Here is a 23,495-nt window from a genome sequence, read left to right on the forward strand (position 1 = left end):
AATAAATAAAATAAATAAATAAAAAATCAAAAAAAAAAAAAAAACAAAGCTGCTGCATCCGAGTACAAAATATAGAAAGAGGGCGCAGTAAAATTTTCCCTGATTTATCACGAAAGTCATGACACAAATTCGGGCTTTTCCTGCTCTTTAAAATTTCCCTTTCCAGGTCAAGATTAACGACGATAGTCAATTTTGTCAAATGGTTTTGGCCCGTTTATTTATTTTATTATTTCTATGTATACACGATCTATAATATGCTATACCGAGATAAGGCGCCGAGTACAATATACACAACAGAGCGGTATGGTGTGTCTCATGCCGCCGTAATTTACACACCGGGCGATATATACGTATCGTCATTTTCGGGCAAACCTTTGCCTGGGGTAACAGATCGCGATTCAGCTTGTTTATGCGATACTCGAGATAGGGTGGCCTCTTTTGTCCGGGGGTGGCTGCTCTCGACTACGCGTATATACGCGCGCTATTCTGTATGCGTGCTGGTGCTGCCGCTGCCGCCTGATTTTCATCGTATTGCAAGAAGACAAGAGAAAGTGGGCGCCCGAGAGAGCTACACAAAAGGGGAAGAGAAGGAAAGAGATACGGGCAACAATAAATTTATCGCAGGACGATACCTTCGCTCTCTGCCTCACCGTTACTCCCGAAGACCGCCGCCGCCTCGCGTCTCTCTTTTTTTCAACGTATATTTGGACCCACGAGCACAGAATTGGGGTACGATACTACGCCACGTTTTCGACGACACTCGAGCATCTCTCTCTCTCTCTCGCTCTCTTGGCCTCTGCCGCCAAATTCAACTCGCGCGAGTTTTATCGTCGAGATTTTTTGACTATACAGATTGCACACCATAATAAATGTGATGACACATTGCACGGAAGAGTGGATATTTACGGTGGAGGACGAGGCGTGGTAAAACTCGGTGTATACAAGCCCACAGCCCTGGCGACATTTGCGGCTATTATATATAACTGTGTGCATCGCGCGGATGGATGGAAGTCGACAAACTTATTATATCACGGGATCGCCAACGAAATTTTCTCCGGGTTATTAATGGGGAAAAAATAGTTGGGCGAGCCTCGCGCGCGGCGAAGCCCGTGGAACAAAATATCTGCCATTTTCTCTAACATTTTCAATTGCTGCTTTGTAACGAATTTCATTTTCTCGAGAGTCAGATTCACTCGAGTTTTATAAAGCTTAGAAATATTTTAAAACTATTAACAAAAAAGGCTCACTTTTCTTTTTCAATTTAACATATGTTTTGTCGGTTGTATTATTTCGGTGAGCACGCGTGAATGTGGGGAATTTTAAAGCTGAGATTTTTGTCGGTGTCGTCGTCGTCGTTTCCGAAATTCCGAACAGATCTTGTACTCAACGAAGGTTTGTTGCAAGCAGATTTTTTTTATAGTAACCGCTCCTTGGCAGATCCTCGTCGTCACGTTGTCTCGTTGTCATTTTTATTCGTATATGTAAACGAGTTCGAACCGATGTTGAGCTCAAACATTTCTTTCGTATTTTTTCTAAACGATTGTTCAACCGTACACGCCACTTTGGGGGGAAACAATCAGTTCGATTCGAACTTTTTGTTGGGTCGGTCCGTTCCTTATTCGGTGTTTGTTCGATATATTCATCAACGATATTCAACAAATATGTCGGTAACGTTTCAAATTTTTGCTATCCCTTCTCCAAACGGGGTGCTGTCCAATATTTTTCATTTCCGGACTGCGCTCGACCATTCGTGTATTGCGATTCTTGATTATACACAATATTTACATGCACACGGTGCATCGATGCTAAAATATTATTTGCCTTTTTCATATTGCAGCAGGAGAAGCGATGAATTAAAACCGTCCGAGCCCTCGGCTCATTATAAAAGTGGAATTTCGATAATTTCCAAGTTATATTTCGCGAATTTTTATCTTAAAATCCGCAAGTTGGAAAAACCTTTTGCAAAAGCGAAGCACGAGGACGGTTGAATTGCCAGATTCGATGGAGCGCCTTTCGGTTTGTCCGCCCACCGAAAAATTAGCCGCGGTGGTCAGAGCCGCGCTTGCGGTCGCCGACTCATCTCCGCCGTTCTATTTCCATTATTGAGAGGATCCAGCTTGTAAACAGAGAACAAAACGAGATCGGATCCGGAGCCGAAAAAAAATTTGCAGAATTGCTAGCACGCTGTCAGTCCAAGAAGGGCCGATGCCGCATCGCGAATAGGTGGCAGCACCTTCTCGAGTGCGATTCCGTGCGCGAACGAGAGCGTGTACATCGGGAGGAAAGCGAAGTGAAGAGTCACGATCGGAGCGAAAGTCACGAAAGGCGCGGGAGAAGCGTTCGAAGCCCGCATACCTAATATCATTTCCCGGACTTTCCAAATTAAATTCGTCCGATGGACCGAAATTCACATGCTCGAAAAAACAGAAAAATAAGCCGCTCCAACCTCGCGATTATTCCCGATCGCTGCTTGCACAAATCACGCGTTGTCTCGATAATAAAGAAGTTTTTTTAAATCCAACGTTCCGTGGGTTCTCGATGAAAAATGGAGTAAAAGAGCGGAGAGTACAAAATCTATGACACCGAGAAATTACGATTTGACATTAAATCCCCGCGGACGTGAGTCACCTCCGCGATTCGTACTCGAGGTGACGTGCGCTCCTTTCGCAGTGAAATTGTCCGCATAAGCTCAAAAGCGCCTATTAATAGCACGATGTTTCATTCTCTTCTAGTACGTCTAAATTTCGTAGTAACGGCGGAAAGCATCGCGTTTCAACCGGTTGAGTCAGCTGTCCGTAGATCCGGGGATTGCTGGGAGAGTGCGCAGAGCCTCTGAAATCTGATAAAAGTAACCGATCGTTTTTGGATGAATCTGTGCTGGTAGTAAAAGAGAGTTTATGGCGTAGATGTCCGAAGGCTGAAGGCGTGTCGTAGGTGGCATGAAGCGGCTGGTATTGTCGCCGCGACTCCAATTGCTAGTGGGTCTAAGCGCCGGAAAAATGAAGAATCGCTCCGGATTCGTAGTGCGGCGGAGGGGCGCGCATTAGCGAAATGAAATTCCGTTTAGAAGTTCGAGCGAGGCTCTCGCGCGTTGGGAATATTGACAAACGATAATTGGAGCGTGAAACCCGTCGATGGCGACTAATAAGAAAAAAAGATGAAAGCGAGCGGGTGAAAAGTGCGCTCGTACAGGAGCGATTGTAGCGAACCTCAGCGAGTTTATGCGCGCGCGGCCCCACGAGTTCGAATAATACCCGAAAAAGTGCGTATTCGCCTCATTGCGAGCGTCGAGCGCACTGGCAAACGCGCGTGAAATTTGAGCACAAACTATTGATCTTGGAAAGGCAGTTCTCTCCCGCTAATATATGAGGTAGCAAAAAAAGTGTAGCGCGATGTATATTTCTACGCTGGTCTCTCGCAGGCAGGATCTGGCACGTTTAACTTGTATCAAGCGCCTATAGGTTGACCCGCGTAACCTCCACGTCCGCAACAACGTGTGCGGCAGACCGTCGGTGAGCGAGTATCAGCACAGAAAAGGTCGAGAAGAAAGAGGGAGGACGAGAGCGAAAGAGTGAAAGGAAGCGAGCGCGGGAGAGAGCAAAAGGTGCGCAGGTATATAGATGGATGAAAATAAATATACACATATACAAATGCACGATAGAAGAGAGCGAGAGAGCGAGAGAGAGAGAGAGAGAGAGCCAGGACGGAGAAGAGGCGCTCAAGGGAGCAGCGGCCGCGCGGCGGCAGCAGCGGCGGCACTCACAATCGGGTTTTGCACAGGGACCGGGCGCCGCCGCGCGCCGGGAGGGGGGGTTAGGTACGAGGGATGCCAGGGATTCACGTGTTAGGGGCAGTGGGGAGGCTCCGTCGAAGGACCGGCACCACCGCGGGCATACAGCGGGAGGGACCAGGGGAAGCGACAGTGCTTTCGGGGCAGGAGGGGAGTCGCAGCGACGAGGCTTCGGCGTGGTAGGAAAGAGCGAGGAGCTACCCAGGCTTGGAGCCGAGCGTGGTGGGGGGGCCAACGCTCCGTCGCCCCTTCGTTCGTTAGTTTCGCCGCTGACGTTGTCGAGAGCGGATCGAGCCTTGTCTTGTTATTCCCACGCGCATCGTCCTCGCATTTTTCTCACACGATATACGATCTCGCGCGCGCGCGCGCACACACACACACACACACTACGGGGCGAGCGTCGTTTCTCCCTCTCCGGCTGTCGATCCGTGTATATAGGATACGTTTGAATGTAGGACTCGTGAAATCGCACGCAACGCACACACATAATTACACATGCGCGCAGGTACATGTGTAAAACTCGCGAACTTGTAAATCTTACAGAATGTATACGGACGCGCATCATCCACAAGGGTGCATTTGAATTCGTCAAGTTTTCACTGGAATCGTACACTCGCGCCCTCTCTCCGTTGTGATGCCTCGTGATGGATTATTCATTTACCTCAAACTACACCGATAATTCGTGTGCTCTCGGCCCGAGTCGACGGATGGAATATCGCGCTAGAGGCACACCGATGCTCACACGTCCGGGACTCGTGGCCCACTCTATGAGTTCGGGATACTTTTAGTCTCGCTGAAATTATATCGTCGGTGCGAGACACTACGCGCGACGACTCGTAGACGGTTTGTGCGTTCGGATTTACCGCTGCTCCATCTCTTCTTCTCTTTTTTGTCGTCGTTGGTTTTTCCTGCGCGCTTATTCGACACTCGCAGATCGAAAAAGTTAGTGAGAAAGATTCGAGACCGGGTTTTGTGCTGGTGAATGAAATAACTGCGGTCGGCGTGCTGCCAGTTGAGCCTTCCAGTTGTGCTAGTTTTTTTGTTTATCCCTTTAATTCACCTCCTCTCGAACGTGATACGTGAATACCGAGTTCAACCGAGAATGTGAAGCGTACGCGATACTCCGCGCGTTAAGAATCTTATACATATCCTCACTTATGTATATCGCACCGTGTCCTCGGCTCACGGGCTTGGAGGATTTTCCGTGGCAAGCATTACTGGATTATTCGATCTATCGGGCTTGCCCACTCGAAAGTGTTTAAACGTCCACCGGATACCTGCCGACTGGGGCTAAAATCCGAGCAGTTTTATACCCATGTGTGCGAGTGGTGCGACGAAGTATTTTACTTTCAGGTGTGCGTGCGTGCCTTCTTATGCTCACGGCTATACACCGATGCGAGCGATCTCGGCTCGTCCGAGTTTATTCACTCGCCAACGGCTTTTCTAACTACAACTGTGGTGAATCGTGATTTTTTTCCTTTTTTCTCGCCCGCCCTCCCCGCTCCCTCCGCACCCGTTAACGACGACTTTTCGATCTAATCGAGCGTCGATTTCGCGAACGAGTTCGAATGACCTACCAAATAACGACGTCGCACGACCCTCTGAAACGTCTTCATCGCCCTCGTAAATGTGCACCGACTACTACTACTACTACCGATTGTGGATAATACGTGATCGTGCGCTTGATAAATATATCTCCAAATATCATTGTGATAATTTTCTTGTGATCAGTGTGACGCTGCTGGATTATATATCGTTCGGGCTCTGCGATATGTGCCTGCATTTTACCGTCGGATCCGTACTGCCTGTGAGTACCAACGTCATTATTTTTTCTTCCAACTTCTTGGCCTTTTCATCCCAACTTTTATCATCTTTATTTTCTTCTTTATCTCTTAAACCGTCGATGATTTCGTATCGATTTTTTCGATCGGAAAACCCGAAGAATTTTATTCTCGCAAGCCTCTGAAATCTTGCCATCTTCGCGATTGAAGATTCGTCGATTATCCCAGCACTTTTTCTGACAGATTCTTGACACTTGAGACCTTGAAGGAGGAAGACATTTCGATGCCTTCCGACACTCACCATTTTCTCGTTCCTTCGCCGTCAAAATTGAGACAATTTTCACTCGGATCTTTGAATTCGTAAAGATATCGATCGCGCACTCGACTCGGAAAGCTCGACTCGCTAAGGAATAATCGATGACTTTATCGATCCGTTGAAAAGAGTCACCGTTCCAATTGTAATTCAAAGTTAACGAAATCCTCGACGAAAGGGGACTTTGAATTCATGCACCATTGACAGAGCTTTGTTATTTTACTTGAAAAAAAAACGCGTTGAAAAAAATGAATTCCGATCCGTCATCGAATCGGACTGCATCATCGACTTTTTTCTCAACCGACTTAATTGCGGGAAAACTCGCTTGACCTCGCCAACAACGGGGCAAATAGGTGGAAGCGATTCATTCGAGATCTCGTAAAATTTATCGCATTATTCAATCATTCCATTTGACATCGAAGCGCGCTTGGGCCGTTGAGCGTTCGAGAGTGACGCGATAGTTTCTCGTCACACACTCGCTCTGTCGGAGCAAACTCCAATTTTTCAAGCTTCGCTTCGAGGAGCCGTTGAACACAATTCTCTGAGAAATTTCAAATCTTTCCGAAAGCATGAGCGAAAATTGTGAAAGTTGAGAGGAAAAACACATTTTTTCACTCGCCAAATCGGAAACGTCGCGAACTGAAATTGTCTGAAAAAAGACTCAAACGCTCCTCGCGATTCCGTTCACTTGCAAAACTTGCGTTTTGACACTCAATTATTCGTCGGGATCCATTCTCCTCGTGATTCAATAAGTCGGCATCGAAATTATCGAATAATACATTTTATTTATTGCACTCGCATTGTACCGCGCGCTCTTTAAATTCATTCTTTAATTCGACGTTGAGAACATCTAATTGAACATCATATCGCGCGAGGCCGGGTCATGGATCAAACGGTAGTGGGGTAAATCTCGGCGACGAAACGTGATCGGTGAACGTACTCGTTTCTTTCGCCTTCTGTGAGTTTGAGCGAAGCGCATATTTAACCGACAGTCTCTGCTTGTTCGTGTCTTTTGATTTCCTTGAAACAGGAGTCGAGTGTTTTTTGAAGTTGGCACTTTTCGAATCATTCTTCGTGATCGGCTCATCGGTTTTGCGTCGAAGCGAGCGGTAAATATTTTCACTGTTTTACCATTTTTACTCCAAATATGACAAACGTTTGCAATAAGGAAGATTCGCTTCGCGAGATAAATTTTCGTGCGGATGCGAAGAGCACTCTGATCAATTGCGAACGAGGGATTCTTTTTCGAGGATTTCAATGAATAATCGGCTAAAAAAAAACGCGAGAACGCATTTATTATTCGCTCCGTAAATTTCTGCACGCAGCGCGGCTTCGCGAAGTGCATAAAAATGGGGAAAAAAAAAACGACGAAAATGTAATTTCGATCGAGTTTTGTGAGCTTCGATGCAACGCGGAGCTCGAATTTCCACCAATTTGCAAAAAGCTTTCGAAACCGCTCGGCTCCCGCGAGCGATTTTCAGCCGGCCAGAACTTTAATATGGAAGAGACGAAGGGAAAATGGAATTAATCAAGAGTAATGAAAAATTATTACGTCAAAATGGCGCAGCGCTTGATTCGATTAGCGGAGCGAAGCTTCGGAAATTATTGACTGAGATTATTTTGTGTCGAATCGATTTCCCACAAGATAAAACGAGCGCGTTTGAGGAAACAAAAATTTCTCGACAATTTGCGTTAACGTTTTTCGAGAATCCGAACGAACTGGTTGCGCTAGCATCGAGCACAAAGTTTATAAATCAAAGTGCAAATATATCGCGTAGGCTCTGCGCAAAGCCGGCTCAAAACTCACTCGATATAAAAGCATGAATTCGGAAAAGCAGCGAATATAAAAGGAAAAACATATACGCCGACGATAAATTCTACGAACGCGCGCATATTTTAGCGTGTGTATCCGAGGCTGCCAGGATTCCTTCTCCAAGTGTTTTTCTCAAGGGTCTTATCCTCGGGTATTCAAAGGCGCAAGAAGTAGCAAAACAGGGGTCTCATCCCTCGCTGTAATCCAAAAAATATATGCGAGCCAGCCGGCTTATGCGGTGTTACGATATCGTATATACAAACGTCACCCGCCGCGAGAGAACTCTTCTCGATACGTTTTTTTATTTTCCCCTCTCAAAATCTTTCAATTGAATTTCCAACATTTTCGCGTCTCTCCATGTTTCATCAAAATATAACGTCGTTTCCTCCCGGAGCGTTTGATTTTTCAAAGATTTTCTATTGTCTATCACTCCCGCTAATAAAAACTGTGAGAATTTACGAAACCTTCGTTGGAGCGAGGAAGAATAAGGGGAAAATAAAAAATCACAATCACGAATAAAACAATTGCATTCCTCGGTTATTCGGTCGAAAATTTCTGATAAAAAGAACGAATTATTCGCGTACTCGTGACAAACGCGATAAGGAAATCGTCGACCTGATCTTCTTCTTCTTCTTTTTGTCCAGCGAGCGATCTCTGCTGCCGAGATTCCGCGATAATCGCGCAATGCATTTTAATTCCTGTAACACGAGACTTGTTTTTCCACGCTTGACCCTGTTTACCCGGAATGCTGTTTACAAAAACAAAACTGATGATCGCTTTTCCAAACCGATCTCTCGTTGAATATTATAACTGCACTTTGCAACGGCTCTCACGAGCTGTCATTCCATTCGCGTATCGACTAAGTACAGAGTGCGCGATCACGATACTTGAGTTGCTGCGAGTGGATGAGACGAGGGAACACAGAAAAACTCGATGACATTTGCCTCTCTGTTGAGAAAACGAATGAATGACATTACCGAAGTTGCTTGGAGAGCTAGCGAATTCTCATTGATCGCTTTGAAAAGTGATAAGGGTTCTCTCGGTCTACTGCGCGAAAAAAGCTCGAAATTAGAGAAATCCATCAAATGTGACAAGAACATGACAAATTACTAAAGTTATTGAAAAAGTCTCATACCGAAACGTTCTCGTCATCGTTGATAGACGCGCGTCGATAGACGTTTGATTCGAGGGAAATTTATTTTTATCTCGACTCGCACTAGCGTGACTTTCGATTTCGTGGAGATTTATAACGTTTTTTAACTTTTTAAGTATTTTGTCAAACTTTATCGCGAGGGGAGAGTGAAATCATTTCTTCATCGGCGCAGAAATCTCCATGCGTCAAAATATACGTGACGTGATTTTATTATCGATGGCGCAAGTCCAAGGGGATTTTTTTATAAAGTAAATTCACAGCCGAATCTAAAATCCGGTGGTTTTAGTGTTTTCAAAACCATTTCGGAGCTTCCACCGCGCTTTTATGTTAATAAATTTTTAAGCTCGAGCGCTCGCCGGGGATGCGTATAGTAAATGGACTCGTGGATGATGCTCAGAGCGAGAGAGATGAGTGAAAAATGTTATTTTTCAGTAGATCGGGGTCGCGCGCGGGCTTCGCGATCCCAAGTATTGTTTTTATTCAAAATGGCAGACGAAATGTAGGGAGTAAGCTCGCTTGATCCTCCGCAGAGAAAGAGCGACGCGACGAGAGTTATGTGGCAAATGTTGAAGGGGGGGGTCGCGAGGTAGACTAAAAAATGTATTGATTCCGATATGCGCAGATGACTCGACTCCGGAAACTTGGGAGAGAATAACGATTAGCGTGGAAACGATCAAAGAGGCGTTTAATAAAGCGAAAGAGAGTCTCGAGATGATGAAAATATTCGACGTTATCTTCCTCAATTCCCCTCGGTTTAGTGCGCGAGGGAAAACTTTTATATCGACGTTAGATCGCGGGCAAGTTGGATGCGAACAAGTTAGAAACTCGTAAAAAGTATCGTATCGGTGAGGAATTACATCGGAGTGACACATTTGGCTCAAGCTCTGTCGATCTTTGAAAAAACTTTTTTTTTACATTTTTACAATTCTTAATAAGCTTTATTCGAACAGAAAGCATCAAAAGAGGCGCGTTTTGCTGTTTATTTATTTACGATTATGATTGTGTAATTGAGGGAAATTAACGCATTCGCGCGCGTTTTTCGAACGGCAGTTGAATATATTTCGAGATAGAATAGGCTATATAGGGGGCTCGTTGAAAATACTTGGATCGCTCTTTCCCAACGAGTTTATTGTCGACGTGTTATTTGTTAATCCATATTGGATCGAGTCGAATCTTGATGTATTTTATTGGCCGTGTTCGGTCAACTCCTGTTCCCTGCTCGTTCGCCCTCTCTTTTCCTTGTCACGAGCGACAATAAACTCTTGCACATTTGCATCCACATTTATCAGATTAACGAGTGTATATGCGGGTCGAAGCACACACACGAACGCGGCGGGGTTTAGCAAGTGGCTGGATATTTGCACAGACGCGGGCAGCCCGCGATCGATGGAGAAATAATTGAACTACTTTCAACGTAACAAATCTTTGATCGATGCTTCGCGATACTGGCTTTAATTCTCCGAGTGAAACGACCTCCGCTCGAGGAATTCGCTCAAATATTCAAACGAAAAACAAACGTTGATACCGGCTCGTGCAATCGAAATAAATCCATCGGAGGCAATCGTTGTTGGATAGCATGGAAAAGTATTCGCGAAGCTATTCTCACACTCCCGCGCGCATCCAATTATTACGAAAAGTTTCAATTAATCCCCGCGGATTCGCGGATTAAAAACAGCCCGCGTAATCGCAGCAAAACTTTAATTACGTTGTGTATTTAATTACTCTTTTCACCGTGACGATGACGGTAAATAAAAACTTGCAAAGAGTCTTGTTCCACACGGACAATCGAGCTGTTTGCTGCAATACCCAATTACAACTGTTTTCGAATCATTGTTTCATCAACTGCCGAATATGTATTTTCCGAAACGCGTACGAAACACAATACAAGCACGAATTGCAAAGACAGGGGACAGTCGTAGTACCATCGGCTGCTGGGAGCATGCAGCGGCGACACACGTACGACTCTCGTACACATCATCGGCCTTCGGGACAATTCCATCGACACGAGTGTCGCGTTTCTCGCACGAGCCTCGGCCTCGTGCATGAGCAAACACCTGAATTTCGATCACTCACGTACTTTTCGTGCTCATATCATCTATTTTATGCACGTTCTAACCGACGATACGCACATATTTATTTATACCTTCCATATAGATTCTTGAATGAAATGCCGAAGACGTACGTCAAATTACTATTCGATCAATTGAATCAAATGAATAACAATTGATTCATCGAATTACGTGATTTATCCTACTTCACTTGCCAACGTGAATTCAATTTTTGGGGAGACTTTCCACAGTCAGAATAATGTTCTTATTGAAAATATTTGCTTGTCCCAGTAAACGCCTGTCGATGAGTTCAAATTTGGCAACCACATTTCGCCAAGTTTATCACATTTTTTGGGTGGTCAGTTTCTGCCTGGGTGGTTTATGGGCCCGCGTAGATTCACAGGCGGAAAGTCCCGGAATGAGAATCGGGCTCGAAACGACATTGGGAAGCGAAGGAAGGACTCTAATAGCTCGGGTCATTTGTACAAACGCGGTTTGTCAAAACTCTGCTGTGGCAAGTGCGAAAATTGTCGTCTCCGTGCGAAACAAAAATTCGCAGAAAAGCGAGCCAATAAGGTGCGAAATGCGGGGGGGAAGCGACGGGACGACGAAGTCGAGTGTACCAGCAATTCGTAATTCGTTGAACTGAAAATCCGTCGAATCCGTATATATTCGGTGGTGCGAATTTCGAATGAAAAAACGACTAAGTTAAAAGGCTCGAACACCCATCGGAGGCTCATAGAGGGAGCGCGCAGTTGTTTAGTTTAGCCGTTGAAACAAACGTGTCGAACGCGTAATCGGCCCGTGGGTTGATGGAGGATCAAGGTGAGAGCGCGGCACGCATGCACACGCGCTCGCTCGTATATGGGTGTACGCGAGCCACCCCTCTGATAAAGTCAATCCTCTCGTCCTCTGCTCCGAGCCCATACACACGTACACGTATATAATGGTGGAAAAATTACTGCGATTAAGGCGTGCACAGAGCATCCACCTCGGCATTCGCTGCTTTCTCACAACACCTGCGAATTACGGCGCGTAATTGCCCCGCAACGTTCTTCTACCGTCTCTCGAGGCTCTCCAGGTGAGTTTTCTTCTCGCTCGGTCCCCCCTCGTCGTCCCGTTGGCTCTCTCGCTCTCCGCAGTTGTGTATTCCTTTCATGGGAACTCGCGCGGTGGGACCGATTTTATTGTCTAACACCGAGCGAGGGAGAGAGCGCGAGAGCTTCTTGGCTTGTAGGAACGCGCGCCGCCCGCGCCTACCTATATCTGTATATTTACCGAGCAGAGCGATATAATAATCCCCGTGTCGAATCGAAAATTCGCAACTCTCGCGCGCTCGCGTTTCCTCTTTGTTCCCTCGCGAGTTTCGCAGTCCTACCTTGAACTATGTCGGTGCTTGTTGCTACTTTTTCCTCCTCTCCGCGCACCCTCCCTCCCCCGACACACGTGTTGCCCTCTTTTCGCGCACAATATTTATACGAGCGAGTTGACCGGTACGGGGCGCGAGAGCAGTAAAACCCTTCACTGCATTCCTCAACAATTCAATCGCACATGAACATCGTCGCTTGTATATCGTCCAATTTAATCGTTTAATAATATTCGTAAATGTCTAACCCGCGCTGCTCCAGCGCTCAGAAGAAACGGAGCTTTTTGTACCTCGCGCGGGTGTGTCGTTCGTAACTGATCGCCGCTCGAGGGGCCAGCCTCTGTGAAGCTCCGCGCGACGCCCTGCCACGACGCTACAAAACCTCTTTTACCTCTGTACACCCTCAAATCCGCTCTTTCAAGGGAACCCAAGGGGGAGCACTCAATTCCTTTGATTTAAACGCATTTTTCGATTTAATGATAACAAGCGATATACACACTGCGATTTGTGGAGGCTTTTTTCAGTTGTGCAGCGCACAAAGGATTATGACGTTTGATTTATGGAGGCTCGAGAATCATTCAATTTAACCTCGGACACTCTCCGGCATCGGAGGATTTTTTATCGCTCTTTAAATTACGTTTATTCATAAAATATCAAATGTGTATGTGCGCTGCGTCGTTTCTTCGGTTGTTGCTGTTCTCGAGGTACACATTTTCAATGAGAATCATTTGTTCGTACAGTTTTTTTTATCATTGTTCCCTCTCATTAGAAAGCCAGAGAATATCTCTGAGCTCGACTCTCGTTCCACTTTTCATTTAAACTTTTGATGAGGAGTTTCTTGACCGCGTATTTATGTGGCGTTCTTCGTCGGATTGATCCCCCCTGAACAGCGGCATTGTTCGTTCCAACTCTTCTCGCGCGGCCTCGTCAAAATTTCCTTGGAATCCTTTTGTATTTCCGCAATGTTTAGTGAACAACTCGAAATTCGTGCTCACCGATCGAAACAATTTTACTCCTCTCGTAGCCCAGATCGTTATTTCGTATCTTCACTGAGAGAAAAAAATTATTGAATTTGAGAACATGTATTTACTTATTATTAAATCAAAGTATTGTTTCGATTATTTATTTGTTGAACCAGGCGAATCACTGTTGATTTGAAAACATATTTTCATGGATCTATTACTTCAATATATATGTTAAACTCTTATTTAATAATATCAATTAGATGCGTGATAGATTTGATTAAATTTTTTTTATCGTATCAAAAACATTAGATTATTTGAATCTATGAAACGACTTCAGTACGAAATTGCTTTTTTCGAACAAATTATTTTCTTGCAATAAATTCATCACTATTTTGTTTCTAAAAATATTTTTATCAAAATAGATTTGATTAAATTTTTTATTGATTGGATTAATTACATTTATCGCATCAAAAAACATTAGATTATTTGAATCTACAAAACGACTTCAATACGAAATTGCTTTTTTCGCAAAAATTATTTTCTTGCAATGAATTCATCATTATTTTGTTTCTAAAAATATTTTTATTAAAATAATTAATCTCATTATTACTATTAAACGAGAGTTCAATATAATGAAGTGATATAGATCCGTGAAAATGTGTGTTTTCAAATTAACAGTGATTGTCATGGTTCAACAAATAAATAATCGAAATATAATACTTTTCGCAACTTATATAATTCCTTTTTCAGTTTATATATCTAACAATGTCGTGGTAGTCTAGTCGATAGCGTGCGTATACTTAGAAAGACGTAGGTACTATAGGCAGGTATCGAATCCCCATGCAGGTAGGAATTTTTCTTCGATTAAAACGATTTCGGAGATGTACCATAAACTGTGATGACCATTACGGGCAGTGAAAAATAATTTTGCAATTGATAACGTAATATAGTTATAATACATAAACAACATAATATACTTAAAATCATGGTTCATAAAAAGAATAAGTAGTTTCTTCAAAAACATGCATGTTTTGAATGATAAAGTGTTATTGATTTAAACTACATATTACATATAATTGATAAAAAATTGTTAGATTAAAGCAACTACTGTCATTGAAACAAAAATTTATGAAATTGACTGAAATAAATGAACCAAGTAAATATATGAGGGAACCAATCTCTAATATGTTTTGGTGACGATGAAATAAATGATTTTTTCGCTTCAAAACTACATTTTATTGGTTCTAGTAATTTTTTATCTCTGTCTTGTTTTCTGAAAATAAAAGTTGGTCGCTTCCCTATCGCGCTCTGTCATGCACCGATGTCAGCATCGAGACCGCCCATGCGCCGTGCATTAATTCCCGCACTGTCATTAACGCTCCGCGCTTTTTGTTTGTCATATCTCTATCGAATTCTGTCGATCTCATGCCCGAGTGATAGCTGATACGTCGTTCAAACTTGCTCGTTTCGGATGCTCGCACTATTCCGTTCTGTGAGCTTGTCACAGTCCCACCGCGAGGTCATTACGCATTTGTTTGCTTGTTCCCGAGTATTTCACCGTGGAAAGACGCGATGTAAAGGCCCGTGAAAAACGGCACGATTCTTTATACGAAGAGAAACACCAGCACCGACGCTGGGGGCAGTCCTTCAAAATGTTTTCAAGTGCACTCGCCTTCGCTCTTTATAAACTAAATCGTAATCAAGGGACTTGGCGGAGTCCTCAACTTTTCTCGGATGGCGAAACTTTGGCAAGTATTCTTCAACATCGGGAAGCTCTCGTCGCGTCGCGTTCATTGGCCAAGCATTCCCTCTCGCGACGCGTGGGAGCTAAAATAAAAGGGACAAAACGAACCGGCCCCGGTTCGCCAGGGAACGGAATCCGAATATTTTCCAAATTCTTCATCGCGTCCATCGATTTTTCTGCAAAGTGAAAGAAAGGATTGGTAAATTTGTCTCACCAAATGCGATCAACGAGAATGTGTTAAAGTTGCTCAAATCCAGTTTAACTTGAACACACGTAATAGTTTCAACAATTCCATATTTCTTTGGCCACCCGTTATCGTAGTTTTGGGTTGCAACAATTCAATTTTTATTACGCTCAAGTTTGCACGTTCGAGTCCAACGAAATGATGTAAAAAAGCCTCCATAATAATTCCAGTAATTCTCCAAATTTGCAATTGGTAATTTTTCAATCTGCACCGATACTCGATGAAATAAAAACTGGGTGAATTACAAATATGTTTTTGTCGTTTGTGTCGGTCGACTCGAAAGTGGCGCAACGCTCGTTAATTTTTTTGAATTTACCGATCCTTTATTCCAGTGCGATAAAGCTCCTGCATCTGAAAAACCAATGAAAAGATACGATCAACGAGCTTTTTTCCCGAGCTCCTTGAGACTTTTTCGTTTTAAAAAATTCTTTAGAGTTGGCTGCTCCGTAAAAAGCAAACGGAAATAATCTTCGAATGCGCGGTAAAAGAGGAAAGTAGGTACGCATAATTTGAGAAATACGAGTGTGCGAGTACACGAAAGTTATCATCTCCGAGGAGTCGCGCCGGCATGCAATCGTCGGCCAAAGTAGTAACCAGTTGGTGAGGCTAAAGCTTTATTATTTTTATATCCGAATAATTTTTATCTATCGAAGGCGGCTCGCGGGGAGAAAATAACCGGGGAGATATAGAGCCGTGCACAGAGAAGAAACGACTCTGTACAGGTATCAGCATGCATTTGTGTACGATGGCCTATAAGCTGGGTAATTGTCGTGCGTGCAAGCGACGAAGGCCGCAGGGCTCTCGAGGAGCCCGCGCGTCGTGTGAGATCAACAACAAGGTCTGCCGGTTCTGTTTGCTGGTTGTTTCATTAATGGCCGCGTACATACGTATGTGCCCCAATGGGCCGAGCACACCGCTCACATATATCTACTCTGCTTTTATATCGCGCGCCTCGCTCTTTCCATGCGAATATCAAGGTACGCGTGTGAAGGTGCTCCCCGCTCGCGGACGTGTAATAAATGCAGCAGTCAAAGCGACCCGTCGCCCGAGTGACGCTCGGAGAGCAGGCTAATCTTCGTCGCTCAGCTTAATTCGCATCGGGGAAGCGTCCCAAACTACAAACGCTTTGCTGTTCCATTGGAATTAAGTTTTTGCGATACTGACGGGATCAATTGGCTCGCGAACGAGAGTCGCCCTCGCCGCATCGCAATAATTACTTGCTAGCCTTTCTCGCGAGACCTGCGGACGTCGTGCGTAACTCATTCGTCTTACGTGTTACGTTCCTACGCGAGTATCCTTCCGCAATAAATCAATGGAGCTCGAGTCGGGAGAGAATCGTCGTAACAAAAGTGTCAAAATAGTTCTATCGAGTCTGCAGAAAAAGTCACAACCTTTGTTCTCGTAAATATGACTAATATTCTCCTCGACTCGATCTGTTTCAATCCTCCCAGTCTGCTCGTCGTCACTATATGTTCTCCGCAGCAGAGAAAACCTCTTGATCCGTCAACGGTCAACGGTCCATAGGCGATCGAGAAAATTGACGATCTAATCTGATTGCCGCGCGAAGAATCCGGAAATATTTGATTCCGTAGATCAAACTGATGAAGGGCATCGAGTTAAAAAAGGACGTTTTTTCTACGAAGGATTAAAAGTTACGGAGGCTCGGGGGTGAAGCGTCTCGCACACAGGTTTTACGCTCGCGCGCGTGTGTTCGCGCGTGTATTTCGGTGTGCGTATTTGTATGACGAGAGGCCATCTCGCGCATCCTCTCTCGAGGGTATGCTATTATCATAATTGCCGCCAATAACGGCCCATGATTGGCGCACTTCACGCCCTCCGAGTGTTCTTTTTCGGTAGAACCACTCCGCGGAGCGAACGCACCGCGCGTCGCTCTCGGAACTTGCGCTACGTAGAGATGTATGTGCGCGTGTATATATTATAATAAAGCGCACCACCACCGATACGCCTTTGTACGTTCGCTTTTTTCCTCCTCTCTTTCTTTCTGCTCTCTCACTCGCTCTCGTGCTTTTTATTTATATCGTTTTCTCGCCTCTTCGCCGCCCAGTCTGTATGCACGTCGGACTCACGAGGACTATCCCCATTGGGTTTGATAATGCTGCAGCCTGCTGGCGAGGAGATTTCCGATCTTTGGTGTTTTTCTTCTAACTCATCAGGCGATGAGGAAAATGCGGTGTCGCGTCCGGAAAATTCGTCGCGCTTGCATATCACTTATTGTTCCTTTTTTTTCTGTGGTTGATGCGCAGTCTCGCGGGGAATCTGAAGCTCGAAGTTTGATAAGTGATTTGGTCCAAGCTAGTTTTTCAGATTTCTTTTGAAGAGTCGACAACTTTTTAGCGAATAACGGAATTCGTAGGAATTTATTATCGGAAAGGAAAACGGGGATTCGCTTGAACAGGAAATTCTTCTCGATCGAACGGTCTTCCGCGATAACGCAAATCGTACGCGTTTCATTAAAATTCACTCAATTTCCAACTCAAAACAGGTCTCTCGCGTCGAAATAACTTCGTTCACTCTAATTACAACGCACGCAACCGCTTTTTCTCCACCGTCGTTTTTACCCCGATGAAATTTTTTCAACAAATTGTTTAGTGCGATTCGTTGCACGCGAAACTATAAAGGACGCGCTCAAATGATACCGAAAAATGTAATGTGCACCGCGCCACGGAAATAACACATTCCGAGGGAATTATGCCCCTCCCTTGTATACAAATGAATTTTTCCCACAGAATTATATTTTTAATCACGATTATTACTTTGCCAATATATAAAGTTAATTGCTTTACGAGGAAATTTGTATCCCCCCCCCCCCCCAACGAAAGCTGCTTATTATTCTGCTCAGCTTGTGCGTATACGCAGCCCAATAAAATCTCGTGCTCCGGAGATTTCATTTCGTTCTCATATTTAAAAACAACAATTTCAAATTTTCCTCCAATCCGACTGAAAGCCTCTGAAAAAATGGTGCTTTGACAGTCGAGCAAGAAACTTGCAATGAAAATTAGCTTGAGCAACCTTTCGATTTGTCGGATACAAAAAAAGTAGATCAACTCGATTGATCGAAGCTCTATGTGATCGATAGCGACGACCGCGGCGACGAAGCTCCACTCAACAATTCGCTTTCTTGTATTTCCTCTTAATTTTACTTTTATTCAGTCTTATATCCCCGCACGTTTTTCTCTATTTCTCTTGGTATCTTGAAAACTTGGTATTTTCCCATCCTCTCATGGTTTTATGCATTCTTGCAAGCCGATTACGAGCGCTTCAACACACCATCTCGAGCTTGATTGGGAGGTCGGTGTCTGCATCTCTTCTCGTTCGAGAGGAGCAGCGCAGGATGAACGACAGATATATAACGCAGCCCCGCAGGCTGCGGAAGAGTCTCGAACTCGGTGCAGTAGTCAGTTGGCACTCCGGAGCTCCCATGTAGAAAAACTCGGCACAATTAAGGAAACTCGAGAATTTCCAAGTCCTCTGTACACCCGGACGCTGCGTCTCCCGCCTCTAAATTCTCCTCGCTCTCTTTTACCCACTCGAGGCACTTCCCCCTCGCATCTGATGCGTCTCCTTGTGCTCGCTCTGTCTTTAACCTCCGTTCAAGAAAGCTACGTCCACGCGTTCATATCTCTCTTCAAGTGTGTGTGTGTGTGTGTGTTTCTTTTGGCCCACTCATCCGCTGACTCGAGTACGTATGGGTGATTTCGTGCTGCGGAGTGTGCACGTCCTCCCAATTCTTTATTCGCCCCTTTTCAAGTATTATCAAGTAGTGCTTTGACACGGGCCATCCGGTAACCTGGTCACTCGCGTCACTCGACTCGGAATTCGTATAGCTCGGGCGAGGGACACAAAAAATGGGACCCAATACGGTTCTACTCGGTGAGGTTTTACTCAAATTCATTTACACTCGCGAGCAAAGACGGAGAGCAAAACTGTAGAGGAGATATTTTTCTGAATTTTTTCATTCGAGGCGATTTTGACGCGGGTTCACGCGGTGCAGCGGAGACGAGAATTCGGAAGAATTAAAAAGGGAAAAGACGAATGAATCCCCGACGTAGAAAAGCTCGTACAGAGTACGCGGGCGTCTCTATTTCTCTCACATTCTTCTCGAGCTTCCACTCGTTTCTTCGCTTACACACCGCACTTGTCTCACCCCCGGCCCCCTCCCTCGCGCTCAACGCCCATGGGCTACGGAAAACTAGTGTCAAAGTCGAACGCGCTCGCTGTGTGCACCAGAATGTATAACTCTCTTTCCTCTTTGCATTTCGCTCTCCTCCTCTCTGCTCTGCGAATTCACCTTGTTTTCGCGGGATATAAATAAAAAAACAAAGGGGAATCGGGTGGGAGTTGTAACTCGAGCGGGATGGAGGGCACATCGCGTTTCAGTGCCATCTATAGACACAAACGTCTTGCATAATATAAAACGTACGCGAATTCGTATACAACGGTGTATTATTCTTGGGATGCGTGTGTTCCACAATTTCGCCAACTTTTTTCTCACCGCTAATATATTTTCACCGAAGTATTTTCAACGAAGTACGAATTCAGCACTCAACGCGAATGACTCGGTTCGATAAATCTTCCAGCATCCACTCGCGGCTACTCCGTATACGTAATGCGCGTTTCGTGCTCAATCTTTTGTGCTTCTGCATGTTTGCGTATTTTTGTGAAGAAATCGAAGCTCGTGAATTATACGAAGAAGTAACGACGCTGAAGTTTGCAGCGGCGCGTTCGAGTCCGACGAAACGAAGGGAAAAAACTTTTGTAATTCACCAATTTTTTATTTCACGAAGCACCGCGGTGCAGATTGAAAAACTACGAATTGCAAATTCGACAAGGAACAAAATTGGAGAATTTTTGGAATTATTGGAGGCCTTTTTACATCGTTTCGTTGGACTCCAAAACACGTTGCGAACTTCAGCGTCATGAAGAACCAAGTCAGGCGTCGATCTCGTTACCGTTTTTATCGAGTCTGGTTAATCGACTTTCGAACGAAGCCGAAGTCGCATATTAAGGAATTAAATTTTTCATAATCCTCTCACATTAAATGTCGCGTGTCTCGTGCACTTGATGAATAAACGATGCGAAGGATCTCCCCAGTTCTGATAGGAAACGCTTTTTTAGAATCGTAGGGAGTAAAGTTTTTTAAACTCTTGAACGCTCCCGCTGGGAAATCTCTCATATATACACGACCCACGATACAATGATGTTCGTTGCGTGTAGTAGTCCTTAAGCGTTCGAGCCTGCTCGCGATGCTCGATATAACTCACCGGGCGCGAAGCATCATGCCCATTGGCTTTGCCCGCACCCCCTTTTTCATTGATCCTTGCGTTCACGCCGTACATCTGCTCGAATATTTTTTTTTTTTACACCGTCAAACGCCATCTATTGATGAGCGAATAAATCCCCTTCGAAGCTGCCCTTCGTTTTCCGCTTTGAAACCACGCATCGATATCGCGAATGGTTCCCTGCTCTCGGGGCGGCCACCTTCCGAGACCGAATTCTAAACCGGATTAGTGACGGCAATTGAAATCTTTTTGGTGAAAAAAATATTATTGCCGGGGAGCAGCAACCGTGACGGGAGAATGAACATTTCTATGGGGAATAAACACCGAAATAATGAGCGTGACGAATTTTTATGATGGTTCAGGGAGCTTTGTCATTTGCACGAATTCTAACATTCTACGACAAAGTTCATTCGTTTATTTAACGTTTAAATACGACTAAACGATCAACGTTAAAAGCTCATACTTACCATGTTCAATTGGCAATGTCACTGTGGAATTAGCACGAAGCTGCGATTATGAAAGCGTTTTTCTACACGACTATCCCGTCGATAACATTTATATCTGGTAAACTCGACCGAAAAAACTTTATTAGAGGGCTCTCTTTTTCCAATGGGAATTGCCTCGAAATCGCTGTATCGATGCCCTCTAAATGCTCCTCGTTCTCGAACCGGTAGTTTTTATTGATCAGCTTTGTACAATACACGTGCACGTGTGTACAAAGGACGTATATATACACGAATGCCTGAGAAAAAGCCGCGCGCGTTCCTATGCTCGTGTAATCGTTAAAAACTTCATTTAGTGGAAAACGAGAAAATGAGAGAATCATTCGGACGAATTGATAGATTTTTTCAACGACCGGTCACGCAGTTTTACAGGCTTCGTTTCTCGAGCCTGTGACATTTTTGTTTTTTCAAATACTCCCTCCGTCCAGTGACAATATTGGTGTTGAACATTTTGTGCAACTTTAAGGTAGAACTCTTCTCGCGTTTACCAACTGCACATGGAGTTTAGTTTCTGGTTTTCAATTTACATGAAAAAAAAAATGACGATTGTGTACTTTTTATCTTGACAGTTGGTTCATATACCAGTGTTCGTTTCATCGAAAAGTGGCTTTTTTGGCAGTAGTTTATCAATGTTTTTTTTGCGTCTTTTACGCTTTTCCATAAGATCCGATGTAAAAAAATTAATTCAATTTGCTCCAGAAACGGTATGGTCGAACCCGTCAAAATTTCGCGTACAAATAGTTAACGCACATTTTCGAACGTGGCTAAGAATTTGCACGAAAATCCGTCTTTTTTTTGTTTTTATACATGCTACCGTTCGACCTTAAATGGCTTTCTAAGCACTCTAGAAAATCGCTCGTGTCGCGAATTCGGAGTACGAACAAACCGAAATTCTCGATGTGGTTTTCACGAAAATCGAGCGTATAGCGCGATGATGTCGCTGTGGGAAATGTGACAGGGAATTGTGGACGCTCATTAGTTCGAGCATAACGCGCGGGGCAAGACGAGTTATCTACGTGTACCTGGGAGCACCTTGTCATACACATACATTAGAAATGACGCGTAAAAGTAATGAGAAACTCGCTCGATTGTGAAGCGCGGACGACTCGGGCTGGCACGTCCGATTATAGAGTGTGATTCCGACGATAACGCGGGCGCGAGCGAGCAGCCTGCGGAGAATCGATTTTCCCCGTTCCTTGTCATCCTTCACGCCTATTTCTTGGAATCGCTGAATTTCCCATTTTTCTATGTTCTACCATGCGATTTATCAGGCCCTGATCGCTGCGACAGCTCGTGTCAAATGTCTGATTCGTCAACATTATTTGTCACGATTATTTTTCCGCTTCCGTAGCTCTTTGTCTTCGCAATCGGGGGCTTTTTTCTCTCGGTTTCTTCAAAGTGCCCTCAAAGAATAAATTTTATCGACGAACTTTCGCTTTCGAGTCTGAGAATAAACGATTCCGTCGCGAGCGCGTTTACCCTCGGGACAATAATAATGATAAAGAAATTATCATACCGTGGTCAATGGCTCGTGAAACAGTGCGAAGATTTTTGACGAGCCAGAAAGCGATCCTAGAAAAGCTGGACGACGCGTATAGCGCGCCAAATCCAATTTACGTACTCGCACTCCCAACGAAGATTGCTGAACCCGTCAACGCAGACTGTCGCGAGGGACCGATAAAAATGTAATATTCAAATGCATATGCGCTCTGAAAGTGTGCCGAATCATCGTCGCGTAGGCAGTCCTTTTACGTCATATTTTATAACGCATTCGGTGAAAAATATTCTGCAGCATAAAAAAAGTGATCTTTCTCCATGAATTATTCGTAACGGGTTCGCACGTACTTATTACTTACGACGCACTGGACACGACTCATAGCGCATAGACTCGCGGAGCATAAAACAGACGCGAATGTACCCGCGACGAAGGCTCGGTACGTCGGCATCTGCTGGAAAGAGCTCTTCGCTCGTTCACGTAGGAGCAGAGAAAGAGAGCGAGAAGCGTCGCTATAAGGACGCGCGTATTCGTGCGCGTGTATATGCGCCACCAAAAAAGTCAAACACGCCGTCCGTCCGCGCGACCTCCGTTGAGAAATCTCCCCACCATCGTCGTCGTTCCATTCCTTTTGCTGTGCGTAGCCTCCTCACTGCTTTCTCTCGCTGCCTCTCTTGACTCTATATACTTTTCGTACAGCGAGCTACGTTAGATCACCGAGACGAAAGCAGCTGCGTCGCTTCTTTTCAGCTATTTGACGATTTACGTTACACTTCTTCCTTCGCGTCTTGCCAAAAGTTTGAGCGCGTATACTCTCGAGCAAGCACGCTCCAGACACTTGGACAGATGCGTACAATTGATGTTTGTCTCTTCAAGCCGAATGCCGCGTGTCTTTATTTATGCTTTCGTTTTTAATTCAGACTCACTCATTGGCCGTGTTGGTATGTGATCCCACTGCATTAAAAGCGCGCGTGTGACGC

The 23,495-nt window shown here is 44.7% G+C and overlaps 1 protein-coding gene across 7 annotated transcripts in view; it reads left to right on the forward strand.

Annotated features, from left to right (window-relative positions):
• Window positions 1-4,067: 4,067 nt before the first annotated feature.
• The window catches only part of LOC122414222 (latrophilin Cirl-like), a 101,019-nt gene continuing 81,591 nt past the window's right edge, over window positions 4,068-23,495 (forward strand). For all 7 annotated transcript variants that reach the window (XM_043425275.1, XM_043425276.1, XM_043425281.1 and 4 more), the window contains exon 1: window positions 4,068-5,597. The gene's annotated coding sequence lies outside the window, so the exon portion shown is untranslated. The remainder of the gene's footprint in view (window positions 5,598-23,495) is intronic.

The sequence above is a fragment of the Venturia canescens genome, chromosome 7, assembly GCF_019457755.1.
Source record: "Venturia canescens isolate UGA chromosome 7, ASM1945775v1, whole genome shotgun sequence".
NCBI classification, from domain to species: domain Eukaryota; kingdom Metazoa; phylum Arthropoda; class Insecta; order Hymenoptera; family Ichneumonidae; genus Venturia; species Venturia canescens.